The 20,789-nt window shown below is 37.7% G+C and overlaps 1 protein-coding gene across 1 annotated transcript in view; it reads right to left on the bottom strand.

The window, feature by feature from the left end:
* LOC123866475 (protein O-mannosyl-transferase TMTC1-like) overlaps positions 1-20,789 on the bottom strand; it is a 155,642-nt gene that overhangs the window by 78,219 nt on the left and 56,634 nt on the right. The gene's annotated exons all lie outside the window — the stretch shown is intronic.

Here is a 20,789-nt window from a genome sequence, read left to right as displayed (position 1 = left end):
CGGGTAATCGATCACTTCTATCTATGCCTCACAGAGAACGTTCCCGGCTATAATTCACAGCTCTTACCTTGATGTCAAATGGCAATCGCTTATCGTAAGGACCAGGACACATCATAAAGCGGTGGCGTGGTTGTAATATGGTATGACGAAACGCAGAGAACGGGACTCGGGAGAGAGATGAAATAGAAACTGTTTTTTCTAAATAAAGATGCACCTAGACTTCAAGTTGTGGTAATATTATGTTCCAACCCAAGTTTAGAGGTAGGTACTATTCTAACATACCTTTCAAACAAAAAAAAAACTAAATTAAAATCAGTTTTTGTTTAGGAGCTACGATGCCACAGACAGATACACAGATGTAAGATACACAGATACACACGTCAAACTTATAACACCCCTCTTTTGGGGTCGGGGGTTAAAAATGGAAATCGCTCACGATTCAGTTTAAACATTATAATAGTAGACTATTAACTTTTGATTTTTGACAAATCACATGTTCGGTGTCATTTAAATTCCATTACGAGTAGAATATTTGGGGTACATAAACATTAACAATAACAAAGTAATAGATAATAATAATAGATAGAGGTGATAAAGTAATAGATAGATAGTAACAAAGCTAATGATCGTTTGGAATGATCAGACAGTTCACATTATATAGCTAATTATTTGGAAACATGATCCGGTACCATGTGGTACCATTTAGTGATAATATTCTAACACAGATGTAGAGATATTAATCGTGGATATTTATTGTGACTCCTTGCGGCTCGTTTGATGTTTTTTAAATAAAAATAGCAAGCGAATGAGCTGGCGGATCACTTGACGTTAAGTGATTACCGCCACCCTATGAACATTTGCAGGACAAGAGGAACCGCCAATGCGTTGCCGGCCTCTCAGGAATTTGTTGGCCCGCTCCTTGAATAACCCCATGTTATAATCTTTTTGTCGTCTGTGTACTTAGTGTGGGGCGCGTGGTAAGTGAGACATTTACCATCGCGTGGCTAGATTGAGCAAGCTTGTTTGCATTTGTATGTTGTCACTGTAAAATGTATGTACAGAGTACGACTTTAAGCCCGTATTTGAATCTCTATTCATTTACCGTGCGGAAGCGGTATCGTGTAAGTGAGCTACCACCTTTACTGTACGTATATTAAATAGCCGTTCTCGAACTTGGCTGGACACAATAGCTAGGTGTCTTGATTAGTGCAATAAAAGCGCTCAGTAATTTCATGCTTCGTAGCATAACGTGCAATTTCATAATCTACCTTCGTGGCTAAGTGGCTAATAAGCTTGTAAAGCGATTGCATCGTATGAGTGATTGCAATTCCGACTTAATCAATTGCTGTGCCCCAGACCCGCCTGCTAGTTGGCTGCCTTGGCTCGTTTGTCACATTAAATGCATGCGATATTAATCTTAATTAACCATTTAAAAATGATTTATTACCTATATTTTCCGCTACTAAGTAGCAAATGCTTTCGGATTCGTCCGCGTAGATTTCGGTTTTTGAAAATCCCGTCGGAACTTTCTGTATCTTTTTTTGTGAGCTGCTACGTATAGGGAACTTACATGCAAAATCTGGATTATAAACTCACAGGTTTGACCTATACGTTGATAGGCAGATCTGTAAATCGAGGAGTCAGTGCTTGTCCGGGACGTCCTACACCCTATGAATGAAAGAATGAATGAATATATGTACTTTTATTGTACATCACAAAATTAGTACAGGAAAACACATACAAAGCACAACAAACCTACAGTCAAAGTACAAACCGTACCTACAGTATACACCACTACAGCATTATGTTAAAATGATACCCTTTTTGGGGTCTTTCCCAAGGGAATCCAAACCTATATGGTAGGTACTTCCCGTTGACCAAGTCATGAAATTTGGCAGGTAGCAATATCTAGCACAAACATGTAAAAGGAAAAATCTGAAAATCGTGAATTTGTGGTTACATCACAAAAAAAAGTGTTATTTCCTGTAAAAATGGTACGGAAAACTTCGTGTGCTAGTCCAACTCGCACTTGGCTGGGTTTTTTTAATTTGGTGTCCTATTTACCTATACCCAGAACCAAAAAAATAGAGGTCACCGTGTAGAACTTGTCATCAAAAATAAATGTCGCATCTAGCAAACGCACAAGGTCTTTGTATTGTCTGCCGAAAATTCGGTACAATATGAAATCTAATTGCACCCTAACATGCGATCGTCGCGGACGCCAGGTTTCCTAAATAGTCCAATAAAATACTATTAATAAGCCCCCAAAAGCTTATGAAATTGTAACCTTAGTATATTAAATTGCCTATAACTGCTATAATTACTAAGACCTAGACGACAAAGCTACCTGATAGTGTGTGTATAAAAATTGATTCTTAAATGAAAAGCCGACTAAGTGAGAGTCGGGCCTCACTGTTGTAGGGTTCCGTACATAATTTTGTTATGGTCACAGCTTACTAACTACTTTATGAATCGTAGTTTTCGGTAAACCGATTTATACGAAAGGTACAGAGGTAGCTTGCGTCCCAGAAATTTACATATATGCAACTTTTTATCCCGGAAAAATAATCAGTTCTCACAGGATTTAAAAAGATCTAAATGCACGCGGACGAAGTCGCGGGCATCATTTAGTTTCTTAATAAGGGTAATAATTGCTTTCACCGGTAAGAGCGCATCTAATATTTTTTTAAGGATTCTTCAAAGGAAGGACACTTCAAACTAACTTGTAAGTATATTTTGTACGTAAGGAAACTTTTTATAGTACAATTTCAAGTTGTTAAACGCAAGGATTTTTATGCAAAGTTTTACAAGCCATTTAACCCCTACGAGTTGAGATTCTAAGTGCTCACTAAAATGTGAATGTCGAGCGCTAATCTTCAAAAGTTGATGTGTTATATTTCAGTTAAAATGTATTCGTTTGACGGAAAAGTTTTATGTGTTTGTAACGGAGCCATTGTTAGGGTCGACGCAAACCGATGGAGTGGAGTGGAATCGAGATTTTAAATACCTAAAACTCAGCTCCTATTGAAACATAAGTACGGCCCAATTTTGGTATACTTAAAACACTTTTTTTTTACTCTCTCGTCTGGCTTTACAAAGATTAGCCAATATCAATTTTGTAGTTATTTGTAACAAGTTAGGGAAACTATACAAGTATGGACCCGTCTGTGCCGGTGCTCACCGACACACGCACGGCACCCCCTTAGAGCGCTTTCCAGTCAGTTTTAACAAAAAAAAACACTCCAAAAAGGCAGAGCACGCCTGCCAGCTAACATCAACACAGACGAAGTCCCTTAAAACACTTGTCGCCGCACTGCATGTCGCCGCCGCCAGTATGCCAAAATAAATTAAGTTTTCGAGTTGTTATTAAGAAGACACCGCGCTCGCTCTGCCGGTGCGCGATATGCCTTATGGTACCTAAATACGCAAAAGTGGGGCAATGTAAGATTTATTCTAATATTTTCTCGCTAACGTATAAATAAAATATTTCATGTTAGGTGTAGGTTAGTTCATGTTCATGCTACTTTGAGTTTTGCTAACATTTAGGTACTCATCAAAATACGAATAGGTATTTATTTTAAACTATGTGGATTTAGGTTTTTAGAAATTTTGTAACTTATATTGTCCAAGACGCAAGTTGTCTCTGTAGAAAATATCATCGATATAGAGTGAAGTACAAGATTATAAATCACGAATAAAAACTCATCAAGACGTGGCCACGTTAATTTCGTAAGAACTCTGATTTTTCCGGTAACTAAGTAATTTAATCTATCCGTTTCCAAAACGCAAGTTTTCTGTACCAAATATCCAAATATCGTCAAAAACGGTTAAGTAGATGAGTCGTGAAAAGGTAACAGACAAATACACAGACGCACATTCGCATTTATGATATTAGTATGGATTAGAGTTTCAATTATTAGAACAGCGTTCCAGTTATCTATTTCAGGTCATTTTATCATTTCGTTTCATTTTTCATTTTGCGCTGACGTTAGCTAGCTGATGTACGTATCTTACGTAATCAAAACCCAAAATTATAGCATGGCTGTACTAAGGTTAAGGTTGACTTTACTTATACTTAGGGCTAAAATGAGATAGATTTATACGGGAGAAATAAATCTGTCTCGTTTTAACTATGTATTAATTCTGAGTCAAGTCATAGTAGGTACTTCAGCTGTGTAAAACGCAGCCTTAGCCGTAAAATTTATAGCCCCCCTTCCATTAATATGTACAAGGCAATAACTTGCAAACGCTCAGATGTATTTAATATAAAAATAATATTATACTGGATTCCATACGTGTACCTCTTACAATAAAACCGGGTGAAGTTAAACCGGCTACGGATTCCGAGCACAACGGATAAAGGCACGCCGACCATCCAGTGTTCAAGATGCTGTGGTACAAGACACGAGAGGATGGTAACTCATTATTATTACTTGTTATTTGTACCACAAGAAGGATTACAGTAAAAGAACAAAAAAAACACAGACAGAAGGAGGATACAAAAGGCGGCCTTATCGCTAATTAACGATCTCTACCAGGCAACTCTAAGATTAAGAGAATATGAGGAAAAACAGACTGCAGGTGGTTTCTAATCAATTAATTATAATATACATACATACAAATAACTGCTACATACTAATTCATAAACCACTAATATAAAATAATATGTGTAATAAATATAGTTGTCATCTTCAATTTGTAAGATAAAAATAAGCCAATTTCACTTCTATTTTTGCTGTTGGTTTTATGGTTGGTGTACTCTATAGAATATTGTATTTCAATTTATTCATTTTCCTTTCATTCATTTTCAATTTCTATATAATATGATCTGTGTGCATCATACTGCAGTTTTACAAAAAAATCTTTTCTTATTTCATTTAGTTAGTACTTACCTACTAGCAGGAAACAGAAAACATAATATATTATATCAAACGTAACTGCACATACTTTTTCAGTTACTGAAAAGACCTAATATAAATCATTCATCGCTTTTAACTTGGACCGCGTTACAGAGCAGGACCGCAAGGCACTTAGGTATATAATATTTTTATTGCAGTCCCCAAACCCAGCAAAGGCGACCCACTAAATAAAATATTCTCCCGGAACGTCTGTATTATTGCCGGGTTTATGTTAGAGGGCGCACAATACAGCCCTTTGGTTAGCTGAAATGTTTTCATGACTAACCGTTGATATATGAAACCTACTACACAAAATTTCAAAGATACTTACTCAGAAAAAATTAAAATAAAATGCCACTTTTTTAATCATAAAACTGAGCTTTTTTTTTTGTTTCGACTTTTTGTCATTCCGTTGAAATTGGTAACTGATTTTTCAGCTACTTCCAGCTATCCGATTAAGTTAAAAAATTTAAAATACTAAACGTGTAGTTTGGATGACAGTAGATGAATATGGTACCATTGAGGGTTTTTCCATGATGGAGGTGAACATTGGAACTCTCTGATGGCATAATATGGCAGGGCAGTGAAAGCACTCTCCTTGTTTTCATGCAAACAATTAAAAGAAACACTTACATATACAACATTCCTTAAATTAGATGACTAATTTATATTATCTCGAAGTTACCAACCATAGCGATTGTATAGATTGGACCCTATTTCCATGGTGGCGTAATAGAGTTTAGTAGTTGGATTTTAGTGTTGTAGGGTACTGTACCCAAAGAGTGTCAAGGGGTCTCTATTACTAAGCCTCCGCTGTCCGTACGACCGTCCATCCGTTTGTCTGTCAGCGGGCTGTATCACGTGAACCGTGATAGACAGGGATTTGAAATTTACACAGAATGTGTATTTGTATTGCTGCTTTAACAACAAATGCTAAAAATTCCAAATTAGCCGCTATGGAATAAAAAAAGTGTTATTTCTTTTACTATAGTAGGGGAACCTTTTGTTTGCGTGTCCGACTCACGTAGGAGTTATTCCAAGTAAGTGTGCATCTTTGATGTTTTGATATCAATGTGAGCTAACTTGATGTTTGGGCTCGCGTCGTCCGTACGTAACGCAAACTCACAATACAAATAAAATAGAGGTAAAATTTTCGCATTCTCTAACAGTCCATTGAATTGCTAATGCTTTAGTACTCGGGTTATGAAATGGTTTTTATGAAATACGTGATTGTTTATTTAATAAATAGCCAACCCGCTCCGACTTGGAATATCTTAAAATCCCTTTTTAATCCATGTCCTATATAGGAACTCGCCATGCATCTCAAGTTTAAAAATTGAAATACATGGAGAGTTCCTATAACTTGATATAAGACCCAGTGAAGGTTTCAATAAGCTGTACTTACTCGTAAGAAAAATATAACCACATTATCTAAATATATGAAACAAAAGGTGAATGATTGACTGACAGAATGATCAACCTATTGTCGGCCCACTACTGAGTACGGGTCTCCTCTCAGAATGGAAGGGTTTAGGCCATAGTTTGCCACGCCGCGCTGGCCCAATGCGGATTGGCAGACTTCACACACCTTTGAGAACATGGAGAACTGTCAGGCATGCAGGTTTCCTCACGATATTTTCCTTCGCCGTTAAAGCAAGTGATATTTAATTGCTTAAAACGATCTATCAATGCACAGTTCAAACTACTGGACGGATTGGGCCGAAAGACATGCAAATATCCGCTAAGAAAGGATTTTTGAAAATTCCGCCCCTAAAGGGTTTAAAAGTTTGAAGAATAGGGTCCACTCAGGATTATGAAAACCCTAAATCCCTTGAGTTTATGCCAAAGAAGTGTTAATTAAAAAAAATTGCTCATTTTTAATTTCAAAGTGGTCATTGGTGTAAGTAGATATTTAATATCTTTATTCCTTTAATGAGATTTGATCAAAGTAATCGATTTGCTATTCAATGAGTCGTGATATTCATCTTTTACAAGTTTAGAAGGCCTCAGGGTATTGCTATTAATATAAAAGGTCTTTGAGGCCAGTATTCAGAATCAGTGCGTTAATGTGTGCGTTAATGTACGCTTGCTTTATTTACTTTGACCTTAATTTTGGACAAAGACAGACCCCGATGTCAGTCCTCTATCTCTTTATTTGCGACGTATTTCTGAGGGTCGTTACCCTCAAATCCCTTACCCCTTACCCTTTAATCATGGTCTAGAAAAAAGATTGGCATAGACTTCACAAATTTTTCAGAATATTATGGAGAACTCTCAGGCATGCCAGTTTCCTCACGATGTTTTCATTCACCTTTAAGCAAGCTTAAAACCCTGCATAAAGTAGGTAAAGATCCGGGGATCGAACTCCACTTTACCTAAAATACCTAAAAACCTTAGTCCACCTGGATGAAATTAAGAGTATCATACTCATAGAGTAGCAGTAGAGGTAACTTAATTGTAAAACATGTAATGGTACGGAACCCTCTTAAGGCGAAAATGTTGTTTACAATTGACCGTCTCGTTTTTCTCAACATCACGTTTTTTTGCAGTGGTACATTGTAATATAAAGTCTACATCTCCTGAGGATGCTTCGGTGTCGGGGCGAAACGTCTGTCGAGTGTGTTTTGGGATTTGTGTGGTGCTGCGTGGTGGTGGTGCGTATTGCTTTTTTAGGTGGCTGGCTTTTTTTGTATGTTTAGCAGTGGAAGGACGGGCGGTGCATATCGCATGCTGCATGTTGCACTATACAGATTTGTCTGTTTCAACGGATTATAGTAATTTAAGCATTTGGTTCCTTGTATACTTCACCCTATAAAAAGTCGCACTGCGTATAAAAAATACCTATGCTTCTGTCTTTACTCTTTTTATTTATTATTCCATTACACTACAAATAGCTTTAAATAAAATATGCGCAGCAGTAAATTATTCACCAAAAATCATAAAATCTGAATAAATAAAATTTGCAAGCTCTGAATATTCATTAATCTGAACTATGAGCAAACTCTAATAATGTAGATTGATACCGGCGATATTAACAGCAGAATATCATAGAGCTATCATATAATAGAGGAGGTAATACTATGCAGGGGGTCAGTAATCAGTATGCTAAGCATCAGCAAAATCGGTTAGACTGTATGGCCATGAAAAACTAGCAGACAGTCCGACAAATTTTCGCATTAATCAGATTAAGTATAGATCTATCACACTTAGCATAGCAGTATAGTTATAGGTGACCATTTCAATTAAACTCGCACTTTACTATTGATGATGTAGTAAAGTAACTTAAATTATTATGGCATTATAAAAAGAGTACAAATATTAAGAGAGGAGTTATGAAGAGCTATTATTATATTTAAGTACAAAATATATGAATTCTAAATGTATGTTTACTGTAGACACCACATAAATCAGTATATACCTACTTACAGAGATTCGAAACACAAAAAGTTCATTAGTCCTATTATGTCTTTGTATAATTAAGTAAGGGTATTTTTAACAGTATAGCTATGAAATATTTGCCTCTAAATTATATCAACAACTCAATGTACATTATCAAAACAGTACCGTTCCCTTTTGTTCAGGGTAACAATCCGTCACAGCCGAAGTTTATAGCGTAATAAATGACAGAGATTAAATACAATCAATTTATATAGAGTTTATTATCGTTTAGAATCGATTTATTTGTGTACCTAAGTATTTGACCTTTGAACGGATATAAATTGTTTGGATTAACATTATTGATGGCCTCTTCTAATGATTGTTTGTCTGACCACAACTATCTTTCCCTGTGTTGTATTTCTCATTTCTGGGGGTTGTGACCTCTCTCCATTATTCATAAATAATAGCAGTGATTTTCTTGGGATGATATGTATGTCTTCCAGACACTTCCGCAGAAGTTAACTATAAAATATGTAATTTTGATAGATAGAATGGAAATTATTTAGGTTTAACGATTGTTATCTAATTTTTTAGTAAACTACGTGTAAAACCTCAACTTTTTACACCGAGATGTAGTTATACGTTAATATTAAATATGCGAGTCAGTTTAATTAAATATAATAAATAGAAAAGTCCCGACTCACTGACTAACGCTCAATCCAAGCCACTAAGTAGATGTATAAGGTCCATACTCTTGAACCTAGAAAGCAAAAAACAAGAGGTTCCGCTTATAATTTGAATAAGGAACAAGACAAGATTTTTTTGAAAATGCTACGGAAGAGTTACTGTGGATAGTTTGAGTTTTAAACTACATGAAACTTCACATTAAAATACTCATGGATCGTGATGTAGAAAATTCGAATTTCGAACCGAATAATAGTTTTCTAATTGAAACTTTTATCGTGTACCCCCGATTCCCGGTTCAGTCAAATAAAGTTCCGAACACATCTAATAAATATCCAGCGTTTGCAATATGCAAGGAAACTCGGCGGGCCTTAGTTTAAACCAGTCGGGAATGTTTGTTGTGTAACTGCACAGTTGGAATCGATCCACAAGTTTATCGAGGATATTTTCACACGGCCCCGTACCACAGTTGTGATACTACGTTCAGAAGTTCGACGGAGTCGTATATAGGGTGTCAAAAACGATTGATGATTACTGATAAGATACCATAAAAAAAATACAAATTGTAAATAAAACATCAGACTGACGCTAGAGAGGTGAACGTTCCGTAAATAGGTTACTCGAAGTCAATGCCGCGTCGAAGGTAGGGCATTGCACGCTAGCAATGTAGCAAGTCTTGCATGCTATACAATGCGGCTTTAAACAATACTAAATCACTAAGGCAGAGATCTAGGTATAGAGCGTACTTTGACTTTGCATAGACTTAAGTTTCAGTAAAAACGAGACAGATGTATGCCAGTGGTATAACGCTGTCTCGTTGGAATAGTCTCTTAAGTCTGAGCAAAGTCAAAGTGCGTCCTATAGATCTCAGCCTAAAACTACAAGATAAGACAAATGGTTAGTGGCATTGGGTTTCGTTAAGGTAGTACAATAATAACGTTAAGTTTTTGCAAGCGTTCTGGCTACAATCTGTATCAAGCAATCGTGCGGAAAGTGTGAGACGAAGGAGCGACTCCAACTGGCTCGTCGTTAGTGTCATTGTGGTCGTCATTCATCATGAGATCAATGGTGTTGGACTACTGTATCCCTCTTTATACTGAGACCCCGCTGCGCCGCGTTGGTCGCTTTCAAGCTTTTTTGTGCTATTCAGAAAACTGAATACGCAGTTCAGTCCATTTGAGAAAAGAAATGCATTTTCATTTAAAAATCATTGTTATCATAGGGTTTCGTACCCAAAGAGTGATAACGAGACCCTATCAGTGAAACTCCGCTGTGCATCTTTACGAAAGACGAATTTAAACCACGAATATTCGCCCACAACACGTGTCAGACAAAACGTCAGCGTTTGGTTTCGCTAGCCAGCTCCAGCTGAATTTGTAAAAAATACTGATGCTGGAACCCGCTTCAAGTCCGCTACTTTGACGGTAAACTTGATCGGGGATGGCCAACATTATAGATACCGGAAGACCATTTATCATAATTAAGAAGAATAGGGGTTCTAAGATAGCGCCCTGGCTTACTTCGGATCGCGTATGATAAGGTTAAGATTCATATATGGCATACCAAACCAATTGCTGACGATCACAGAGATAGTCAGAAATAAACCACTAGCACTGAGTTTGCTACGAAAAATATCGTTATTTACCCTATCAAAAGCTTTGCGGTAATCAAAATGGAGACTGTCTGCTTGATGACCTCATCTTGGCAGGACGATATATTCAATAGCTGTTGAATATAGGTTGGAGTTGACAAACTATTTGGTCCTAAAACCATGCTGTTCATGACGCTTACATTTATTTGAATATATGGTGACTACATTTCCGAAAATGCATGAGTAAAAGGGGCAAAAGTAAGGTAAAAGCAATCAAAAGTTGTACGAGAATATTATTAGAACTAGGAGTAGTTTGGTGTTATCTAATACCGCGATTAATCTAAGAGTGTCAAGCCGCTGGCAGTAATTAGGAAAGTTTAAGCGTAGATAGTTAATTGAATTAGGGATCGATCATCGTGAGTAGAGCGCAAATATTGGATGTTATTACTTCGTACCTACCTTACTGAAATACTTACTTCGTATACCTACCTTACTATGTATTAACGAGGCTTACAGTAATTATACTAAACCTACGCATCTCTAACTTTTCTGAATCCGATCAAGTGCGTGTCAGGCTGGCAGCAACCGTTTATTTAGCTAACAGTGGGGGGGCTATAATATATACAATAGCACTTTTAAACACTTCATATTTTCACTTAACGTGTATCGAAGGTGCCCTAAATAATGCCAAATTACAGATTTCTAATACTAAAAGTTACTGAGCTAAGCCGCAGATGGACGGACATAAGGATTCGTTGTTGAAAAATTCTCCTTTTCTTCGGTATATTGCGAAATTGGTTTGAAATCACTAAAGCAATTCGTTATGCACATTCTTTTTTTAGTTTAGTAGCACACACTGGGTATCCGCTAAGCAATACGTATAATTCTGTCAACCACACAAAAAATCCTTTGATTAACCTTAACCCTATCCTACATAATCGCAAAGTAAAATTACATGAACAATGTTGTATCATGATGTTTATTCAAGACTCGTGCACATATTTGTTTCCAAAGCTGTTGTCCAAGCATCCGCGATTCCCGCAACCCAATAAGATTACAGACCCACACAAGCCTCAAGTTTTTGAGAAAGCCGACCCGTGTAATCCGATTTCCGTACGTTCCCTTGTTCATATTCTCAACACAACTCCTAGTTTACTTTATATAGTTTTAACGGTCACATCGTAATGTGGAGTTTGTGTTTTATTACTCGCAAACAGGTTGTTGAGCTTAAGTGCGACTTTAAAGCTCTTGGTTTGAACGTAAACATGTTAACTTAAGGGGACTCAAACTTTTGTCAGCGAAAATTGTGGTATTTGTGAATGCCGAACCTCACACAATGTTTCTCATTGCTAAATCACTGACTGACTCACTGACTGACTTATGAACACTGAGTCCAAACTCTTGGACCCAGAAAACTGTAATTTTGAAAGAAAAAGGCCAGATTTTTAAAAATTCCATGGCATAGAGACTAAAGAAACAGAGACTTTTGTAATTTAGAGATTTTCACCCGACGAAAGTATGAATCCTCTTTATTCCCTGTTTTTATATAAGTGGGGTTTTCAGATATAGCTAAAATTTAACCTTAAATAATTATAAACAAAATAAGTAATTCTCTATTTGGAATAATGTCGCTAAGAAAGAAAAAAATTGTAAGTAAAGATCACACAGTATACACACTAATAAGTATTATTTTATATTTTAATAATGATTTACAAAGTTTGTTGTACTAATTTCTTATTCAAACTCTCACTCTCATTTTAGCGATTAGCCACTTTTGTGGTGAATCTTTTTTTTTTTGTTTCTTAAATACAAATCACATAAGCTATCAATCCTTGGTATATGCGAGACACACCAACAAGGTGCGGGCCACTTCAAGACCGCCTCGGGTAATACGATGTACTTTTCAGGGAACGACACCCAAAGCCGAAATGGAGTCGCAATCATCCTGCCTCCTCATTTAAATAAACATGTTCTCGGATACAACACCATTTCCGATAGGATCATCTCTCTGAAACTAAACACAAAACCGTGCACACTTAACATTATTCAGATCTATGCGCCAACGGCACAAGCTCCAGAGGATGAATTGATGTCATTCTATGAAACCCTAACAGACACGTTGAAATCCATACCAAACAGAGAAGTGACACTAATCATTGGGGATTGGAACGCAAAAGTTGGGAATATTACTCCAGAACAACACAACAAAAGTGTCGTTGGTAGATATGGCCTCGGTAAACAAAACGAACGCGGCGAAAAACTTGTCGATTTCGGAATTGAGCACAAGTTAACCATTGCGAACACCTGCTTTCAACAACCTCCCCGTCGCTTGTATACATGGAAATCTCCAGGTGATAGGTACAGAAACCAAATTGACTATATCTTAATAAACACCCGCTGGAGGTCATCCATTCGAAAAGCCAAAACATTTCCAGGTGCTGATTGTGGCTCAGACCATGTCCTACTGGTAGCTTGGATGAACTTGCGACTCAAAAGACGAAAGAGAATAGCTCCACTGCACCTAAAACAACTTAGCCCAGCTGAAATAAATTTTTTTCGCAACACCGTGGAAGAGAAACTCCGAGAGTGCAATGCCATCAATGTAACAGCCCCAAATAACATATGGGAAGAATTCAAAAAGCCAGTCATCGCTACAATGAAAATAATAAAAGATCGCAGAAGTCGTACTGAAAATCGCAAAATGTGGATGTCTGATGCAACCTGGCAAACTGTGCAAAGACGCAAGGACCTGTTAGCCGGAAAACATCCTCGTCAGGGCGAACCTACTACTACATACGCTACCCTAAGCAAGCAAATCCGTAAAGAATGCCGTCGGGATAAAAACATCTTCCTAGAAAGCATTTGTCAAGAAATTGAAGCGCACTCTGTGACATATCAAACGGCTGACCTATTCCGAAAGGTTCGACTATTATCCAAGCAATTCAAACCAAAGGCATGGGTAGTGGAAGATGAGGATGGTATTCCTATACATGAGTTAGATAGAATCTTGGAAAGATGGAGATCTTATTGCGAAACTCTTTACCAGGGACCACCCACTCAATCAACATCACTCCACGAGTGGGACGGTAGCCAGTCAGAACCACCCATCTTGCGGTCGGAAGTGGAGCAAGCTATCGAGGTCTTGAAAAACCGAAAGGCCCCAGGTGTTGACCAAATCTCAGCGGAAATACTTAAGGCACTAGGACATACTGGGATCGCGATTATCCACAGACTGTGCAACCAAATTTGGCAAACATGCGAATGGCCTGCCGACTGGACAACGTCTATTATCCTGCCAATTCACAAAAAAGGATCTACCAAAAAATGTGATAACTATCGCACACTATCACTTATATCACATGGAAGTAAAGTTCTCTTGCACATCCTCAACCAGAGACTTCGGCACTTTTTAGACTGGCAGATACCTCAAGAACAAGCAGGATTTGTGAAGGGCAGAGGCACCAGAGAGCAAATTTTGAACATCAGACAATTGATCGAGAAGTGTTACGAGTTCGATACACCAGTTGTGCTGTGCTTCGTCGACTACAGCAAGGCCTTCGACTGTGTGAACTGGCAGCATTTGTGGAGAGTGCTTCTAGAACTTGGCGTCCCAAAACACCTCGTAGCCCTTTTGCATTCCCTCTACTATAACAGCTCTGGGGTAGTAAGGGTAAATGACAGCACCTCAAAGCCGTTTTGTTTCGCAAAAGGTGTACGCCAGGGTTGCATACTGTCTCCCGTTCTTTTTAACATCTACGGAGAGTTTATTATGCGTGAAGTGCTATCGGACTGGGAAGGGGGAGTTAGTATCGGCGGAGAAAGACTAACAAACTTGCGATACGCGGACGATACAACTCTGATAGCATGTGATGAACAAGAAATGACAGCTCTCCTGAAGAGATTGGAGACGGTGAGCAACGCTCTGGGGCTCTCTATAAATAAGTCTAAAACCAAAGTTATGGTTGTGGATAGGTCAGGTAAGCTGGATCTCAGCGGCACTACGGGCCTGGAAATGGTTGAGGATTTTGTTTACCTAGGTTCCAACATAAGCAACCAGGGTGGCTGCGAGCAGGAAGTCCGCCGTCGCATCGGCATGGCAAAGAGCGCCATGGCTCAGCTTTCTAGAATATGGAAGGACAAGAACATATCCCAATGGACAAAAATGCACTTAGTGAGAACTCTTGTATTCTCCATATTTCTCTACGGAGCTGAGACGTGGACTCTCAAAGCTGCTGACAAAAAAAGGATCGATGCTTTTGAGATGTGGTGTTGGCGACGCATGCTCAACATATCATGGACTGAACATCGAACCAACGTCTCAATACTTAACAAACTTAAGATAAAGATGAGGCTAACTAACATCTGTCTGCGGAGGACTCTTGAGTACTTCGGTCACATCGCAAGGAAGAACGCCAGCAATATTGAAAAACTCATGGTCACTGGTAAGATCGAAGGAAAGAGACCCCGCGGACGTAGCCCGAGACGTTGGTCAGACCAAATAAAAGAAGCGGTCAACACACCCATCTGTGATGCAATCCATGCGGCAAAAAACAGAGTGCAATGGAAAAACATCGTAGCAAGGATTGCGTCAAAGGGGAGCCACGATCCTCAAAATTGAGGAAGCGACGCAGGAAGAAGAAATACAAATCACACAAGCTTTCAACATTTTCATAGTGCCAGGAGCGTCATCTTAAGCTGAAGTTGATTGCGGATTTGCTTTTATTTTAGTTCACTTAGATTTAAGCTTAAGAGGGCTCTCTCCGTCACTCGTTTCATACAATCATAGTTCCAATTTAATTTGAATACTAAGCAACCAAAGTCCATGAAATTTTGCAGACATATTCTAGAAAACTAATATCTATGTCTGTGGTTTTCCAGATTTCTGTTAAAATATTCGGTTTCAAAGTTACGCGGTCCTAAAAATTTTCATACAAATCTTTGAGCCCCTGTAATTTTAAAACTACATCTAGAAAAAAAAAACACTAGAAAAATCTAAAACACCACAGACACAGATATTAGTTTCTAGAATATGTCTGCAAAATTTCATGGACTTTGGTTGCTTAATATTCAAATGAAATTGGAACTACGATTGTATGAAACGAGTGACGGAGAGAGCCCTGTTAATCCGTGGATTTTCACATTTTGAGACCTTTTAGCGTTGCTTTCCTGTCATTTTTAGTCTTTTTGCCGAAATACACTTCACTTTTACAACTATTTTTCAGGTGGTCTTGAGAGATCAGAATCTTAAAATGTTCAATTATTTAAAATACTTTTGATAAATCTGGAATAGTAAGTAAAAAAAACAGATACTATAATGGGCTGTTACTCATACCTACTCGACGAGTTGCAAAACTGAAGTAGCTGAATGAATATACTATTATTGTACACCAAAAAATTATTACAGAAAAAAAAGCACATACAAAGCACAACAAAATATAGGCAGGTAGGTACAAATTAGGCGACCTTATCGCTACCTAGCGATCTCTTCCAGACAACTAAAATGGTGCAAAGGACATGAACCGATAGGCGTAGTGATATAATCTCGCCCTCGCACCGGAAAATTAAGCGAATAGCTAAAAGTAGCTGGACGCAAGCAGCACAGTGCCCGTATCCCGTATCTTGTGGAGATCCTCGCAGGAAACCTTCATCTAATAGTAAATGTATATCGGTCAAAATGCACAAAACCACGTGTATTGCACCATACTACCTTACACATCTTATTTACTTATCTCACCAAAGATTGCCCGGTGGAGATTGTTTAAGCAATAAGGCCACCTTTGCATACGTAGTTTTAAGCTTTATTTCATGTATTCTCTGTTTTATATACTTCTTCTTCTGCTTGTCCTTATTCTACGCAATGCGGGTTTGGCACAACAATTTTTTTTCCACTCGCTTCTGTCATCCGTCAATGAATTATCCACCCCTTTTACACGCATACTATCCTCTTTCGCGTAATCCATCCACCTTTTCTGTTTCTTCCTCTCCTCTTTTTAACCCCCGACCCAAAAAGAGGGGTGTTATAAGTTTGACGTGTGTATCTGTCTATCTGTGTATCTGTCTGTGGCACCGTAGCGCCTAAACTAATGAACCGATTTTAATTTAGTTTTTTTTGTTTGAAAGGTGGCTTAATCGAGAGTGTTCTTAGCTATAATCCAAGAAAATCGGTTCAGCCGTTTGAAAGTTATCAGCTCTTTTCTAGTTATTGTAACCTTCACTTGTCGGGGGTGCAATAAATTTTTAATTTACACTTGTTTCCTTAACATGCATGTTATTCATTTACGTTACTATCACACAAAATCAATACTAATACCAAAATCGATACCGATTATGTACTAGTGTCATTGTTGCACACATATCATTTAGACGTTATTATTTGAAAGCCGATTCAACCATTGTTCGTAGTACAAAGCCTTTATAATTACCCGCTACAATTGATAGGCTTTGCGCTATTATATCGTACCTGCAATTATGATATGATCTTAGTATATAATTATTGTTACTATACGTTCTAGGTGCGTGTCAACCCTAATCATGACTGAGTGATATTGATTTGGTTCATCCTAAATTATATCCAATGTAATTTTCAAGTATAAATAAATAATAATATTATGTAAGTTTATACGCCCAATATCGATAGAATCACCATGTTATTTTAAGACCATAGACTTCTTATAGATTTCCTGTAATCTATAAGTAGGCATAAGACTATTTTCAGAATTTTGTAAGGTAGTTTCAGTAGTTTAATTGAGGAGAGGGGGGCAACCTTTAAAACCGTTTATTTAACCCTAAAAACAGAATTTGTCCCCTATCTGTTACAAACCGGCCAAGTGCGAGTCAGACTCGCGCACCGAGGGTTCCGTACTCGGGTATTTTTTCCAACAATTTACACGATAAATCAAAAACTATTATACATAAAAATAAATAAATATCTGTTTTAGAATGTACAAGTAAAGCCCTTTTATATGATACCCCACTTGGTGTAGTTATCTTACTTTGAAAATTGAAACACATTTTTTTTTTTTTTGATGTAACCACAAATTCGCGGTTTTCAGATTTATTCCTATACATGTGCTATAAGACCTACCTACTTGCCAAATTTCATGATTCTAGGTCAACAGGAAGTACCCTATAGGTTTCTTGACAGACACGACGGACAGACAGACAGACAGACAGACAACGAAGTGATCTTATAAGGGTTCCGTTTTTCCGTTTTGAGGTACGGAACCCTAAAAACTAACATTAGATGTAAATATAAACACAAACGCCTATTCCCAACACATATTTTCTTTTAAATTTGCATTCATAGCATGCCGGAACATTCATCTCCTGATAAACCCGTTGCGCTGAAACGTTATTTATTTTAGTTTCCTGCTGCCCCGTGATGTGTAACGAACGAGATTAAAATGACAATTCGTTAAAATTTAGTGTCGCGATTCGCTATAAATACTCTCATGATGTGCGAATTCGGACGATAAGGGCGACACTTGCTTGCGTGGACGCCGCGCGCTATCATAATAATTTATTATGCAGGCCCATAGGTGCTGGCGTCCCATTTTTTTTAAATTCAAATTCAAATTCAAATTCAAAATGTTTTTATTCAATTAGACTTTTACAAGTTCTTTCGAATCGTCAAAAGCATCTACCACTGGTTCGGAATGCCTTTCCTACCGAGAAGAACCAGCAAGAAACTCGGCGGTTGCTCTTTTCAAAGATTTGATATACAATATTATGCCATGTATAAAAGCAATTGAAGTCCTGCGCATTGCTGGAGCGAATCGAAGTTCAAATCCACGCTTTTTTATCATTTACATAATCTTCGATAGTATAATATGCTTTTCTCAGGAGCATATTTTTAATAGATTTTTTGAACCTGTGTAAAGGCAAGTCCAAAATTGACTGAGGAATTTTGTTATAGAAGATTATACCCATTCCCACAAATGACTTTTGGACCTTCCTGAGACGGAGCGTAGGAGTCGCAAGCCTGTTACGGTGTCTAGTCAGCCTGTTGTGTAGATCGCCAACCTTCTTGTAACTAAGAATATTTTGTCTTACAAAAATTCAAAAAGGGTTCAGTAGCCAAATGGCAAAAAACGTAACCCTTATGGATTTGTCATGTCTGTCTGTCTGTCTGTCTGTCTGTCCGTATGTCACAGACACTTTTTTCCGAAACTATAAAAACCATACTGTTGAAACTTGGTAAGTAGATGTATTCTGTGAACCGCATTATGGTTTTCACACAAAAATAGAAAAAAAAAAAGAATAAATTTTGGGGATTCCACATACTTAGAACTGAAACTCATTTTTTTTTCCATCAAACCCATACATACGTGTGAGAAAATTGACACAGCCGTTTGAAAGATATCAGCTCTTTTCTAGATACGGTAACCTTCACTTGTCGGGGGTGTTATGAATATTTTTTAATTTACACTTGTTGTTTATAATATGATCAGTTTAAAGGCACGCTTGATATTTAATAGGATTTGTTATATCTTAGCTCCTAAATGCACGTGGCATTTTTCGCTAATTCTACGCATATTGACAATTTTCACCAGGTTTTTGTGAAGAGCATAACGCTATTCTACGTGGCAGTTTGTATTTAACATGATGTGCGAATTCGGGCGATTAGGCCATTCTTGTAGTGATTTTTAGCCCAATTTTAATTCTTGGTGGGGCACTTCTGATCGGTACAAAAAATCTGTCATTTTATATGGCACACCTTTTCCAGCGTACTTGTATTGAATGTGTATAGTTCAGTGATGCAACCCGAGGTATAGCAGATATACACACCAATAATGGAGTGAACTACCTATAACTTCGCAAGCAACTATGTATGTACGAGTATATAAGCGTAGTTCTCAAGCAGTTGCAAAACTTGGATACACGCAAACCTGCAGATTCAAATGTGGAGCAAAATCAACTTGGCAACTGCGGATTTCCGTGTGTCGAACCGCAGGCTAGCTCCTAACTTAGTGCAATAACTTGGCAAAGTTTTATAGCACATCAAATATAGTGGGTTTGTATTGACTAGGTAGTTACCTGTATAGTTGGTTGCAATTTTATCGTTGTTCAACTTAACCGTAGCCTAGAATATTGGAGACAGAAATAATACCTATATCCATCAAGTTACAGGGAAATTAGCAAAGGCAGGTAAAGTAGGCAAAGGCATTAAAACTAATTCTTATAAAATACAAGGAAATATAGAATTCAATTTTTTAAAGAATAGATACTATTAGGTAACGGTTAACATGATTAATGTATGCATGTTAATTATTTATTACTTACAACACTAACATAATTTAAAAAGAAAAATTGTTACTTACTAACGTTACTAACATAGGTAAATCTTCGTTTGTAATCCATGTAAATTAATAAAAAGAAATAAAAGGTTATTTATTTAAAAATGACTATTATTTCCCTTACCCCGTAAAATTAAGTGTAACGAGTAGGTTCTCTATGTATCTGTAACTTTAGATAGAAATTCTATCTATTTTGTTTTCGTCTTTCTCGTACCTAGCCGGTGTCTAATGCCATAGATCTTATAATAAGATGAATAATATTTTCATGATGATATATTAAGTTTGGAGTCCAACCCGGATGATAAATAGAGGCTCCGAGAGCGGAATTTATGGCTGACTTCTAGACGTTGAGAAAGAATGGCGGAAACACGACATTACGGGCATTTATTTGAGGAAGTATAACCCTTTTTTCACCCCCTTGGTTTATATTTATGTCTGTCCTTTCCGTTCGTATGCGATAACGTGACGATAACGACGTGTCATGTTGTCTGAAACCTCCCTGGCTTATGGCGGTTTCAGATTGACGTTTTTGCAATTATTTTTATTTATTCAGACACAAGTTAGCCCTTGACTGCAATCTCACCTAGTCAGTGATGATGCAGTCTAAGATGGAAGCGGCTAACCTGGGAGGGGCAATACCCCCTTGGTTTCTACACGGCATCGTACTGGAACGATAAATTGCTTGGCAGCACGGCTTTGCCGGTAGGGTGGTAACTAGCTTAACTAAAACCAGACCAAATATTTAGAAATTATAAAATTCCAAACCCCTGCCGGAAATCGAACCCGGGACCTCAAAAGTCTCACTATGCATACGTTTTCGCGTTCGCGATTTAAACTGTTCTAAACGAAAAGACAATACATAGGTCTGTATCTCTCGGCACTTCCCAGTAAGCGAACTGTGACTCTGGGAGAAGTAGGTTTGAATTCTGATGGTTCCGCTGA

This window comes from Maniola jurtina, chromosome 6, assembly GCF_905333055.1.
Source record: "Maniola jurtina chromosome 6, ilManJurt1.1, whole genome shotgun sequence".
In the NCBI taxonomy this organism is placed as follows: domain Eukaryota; kingdom Metazoa; phylum Arthropoda; class Insecta; order Lepidoptera; family Nymphalidae; genus Maniola; species Maniola jurtina.
The sequence above is the reverse complement of the archived record's forward strand: the minus strand, read 5'-3'. Positions and strand labels throughout refer to the sequence as shown.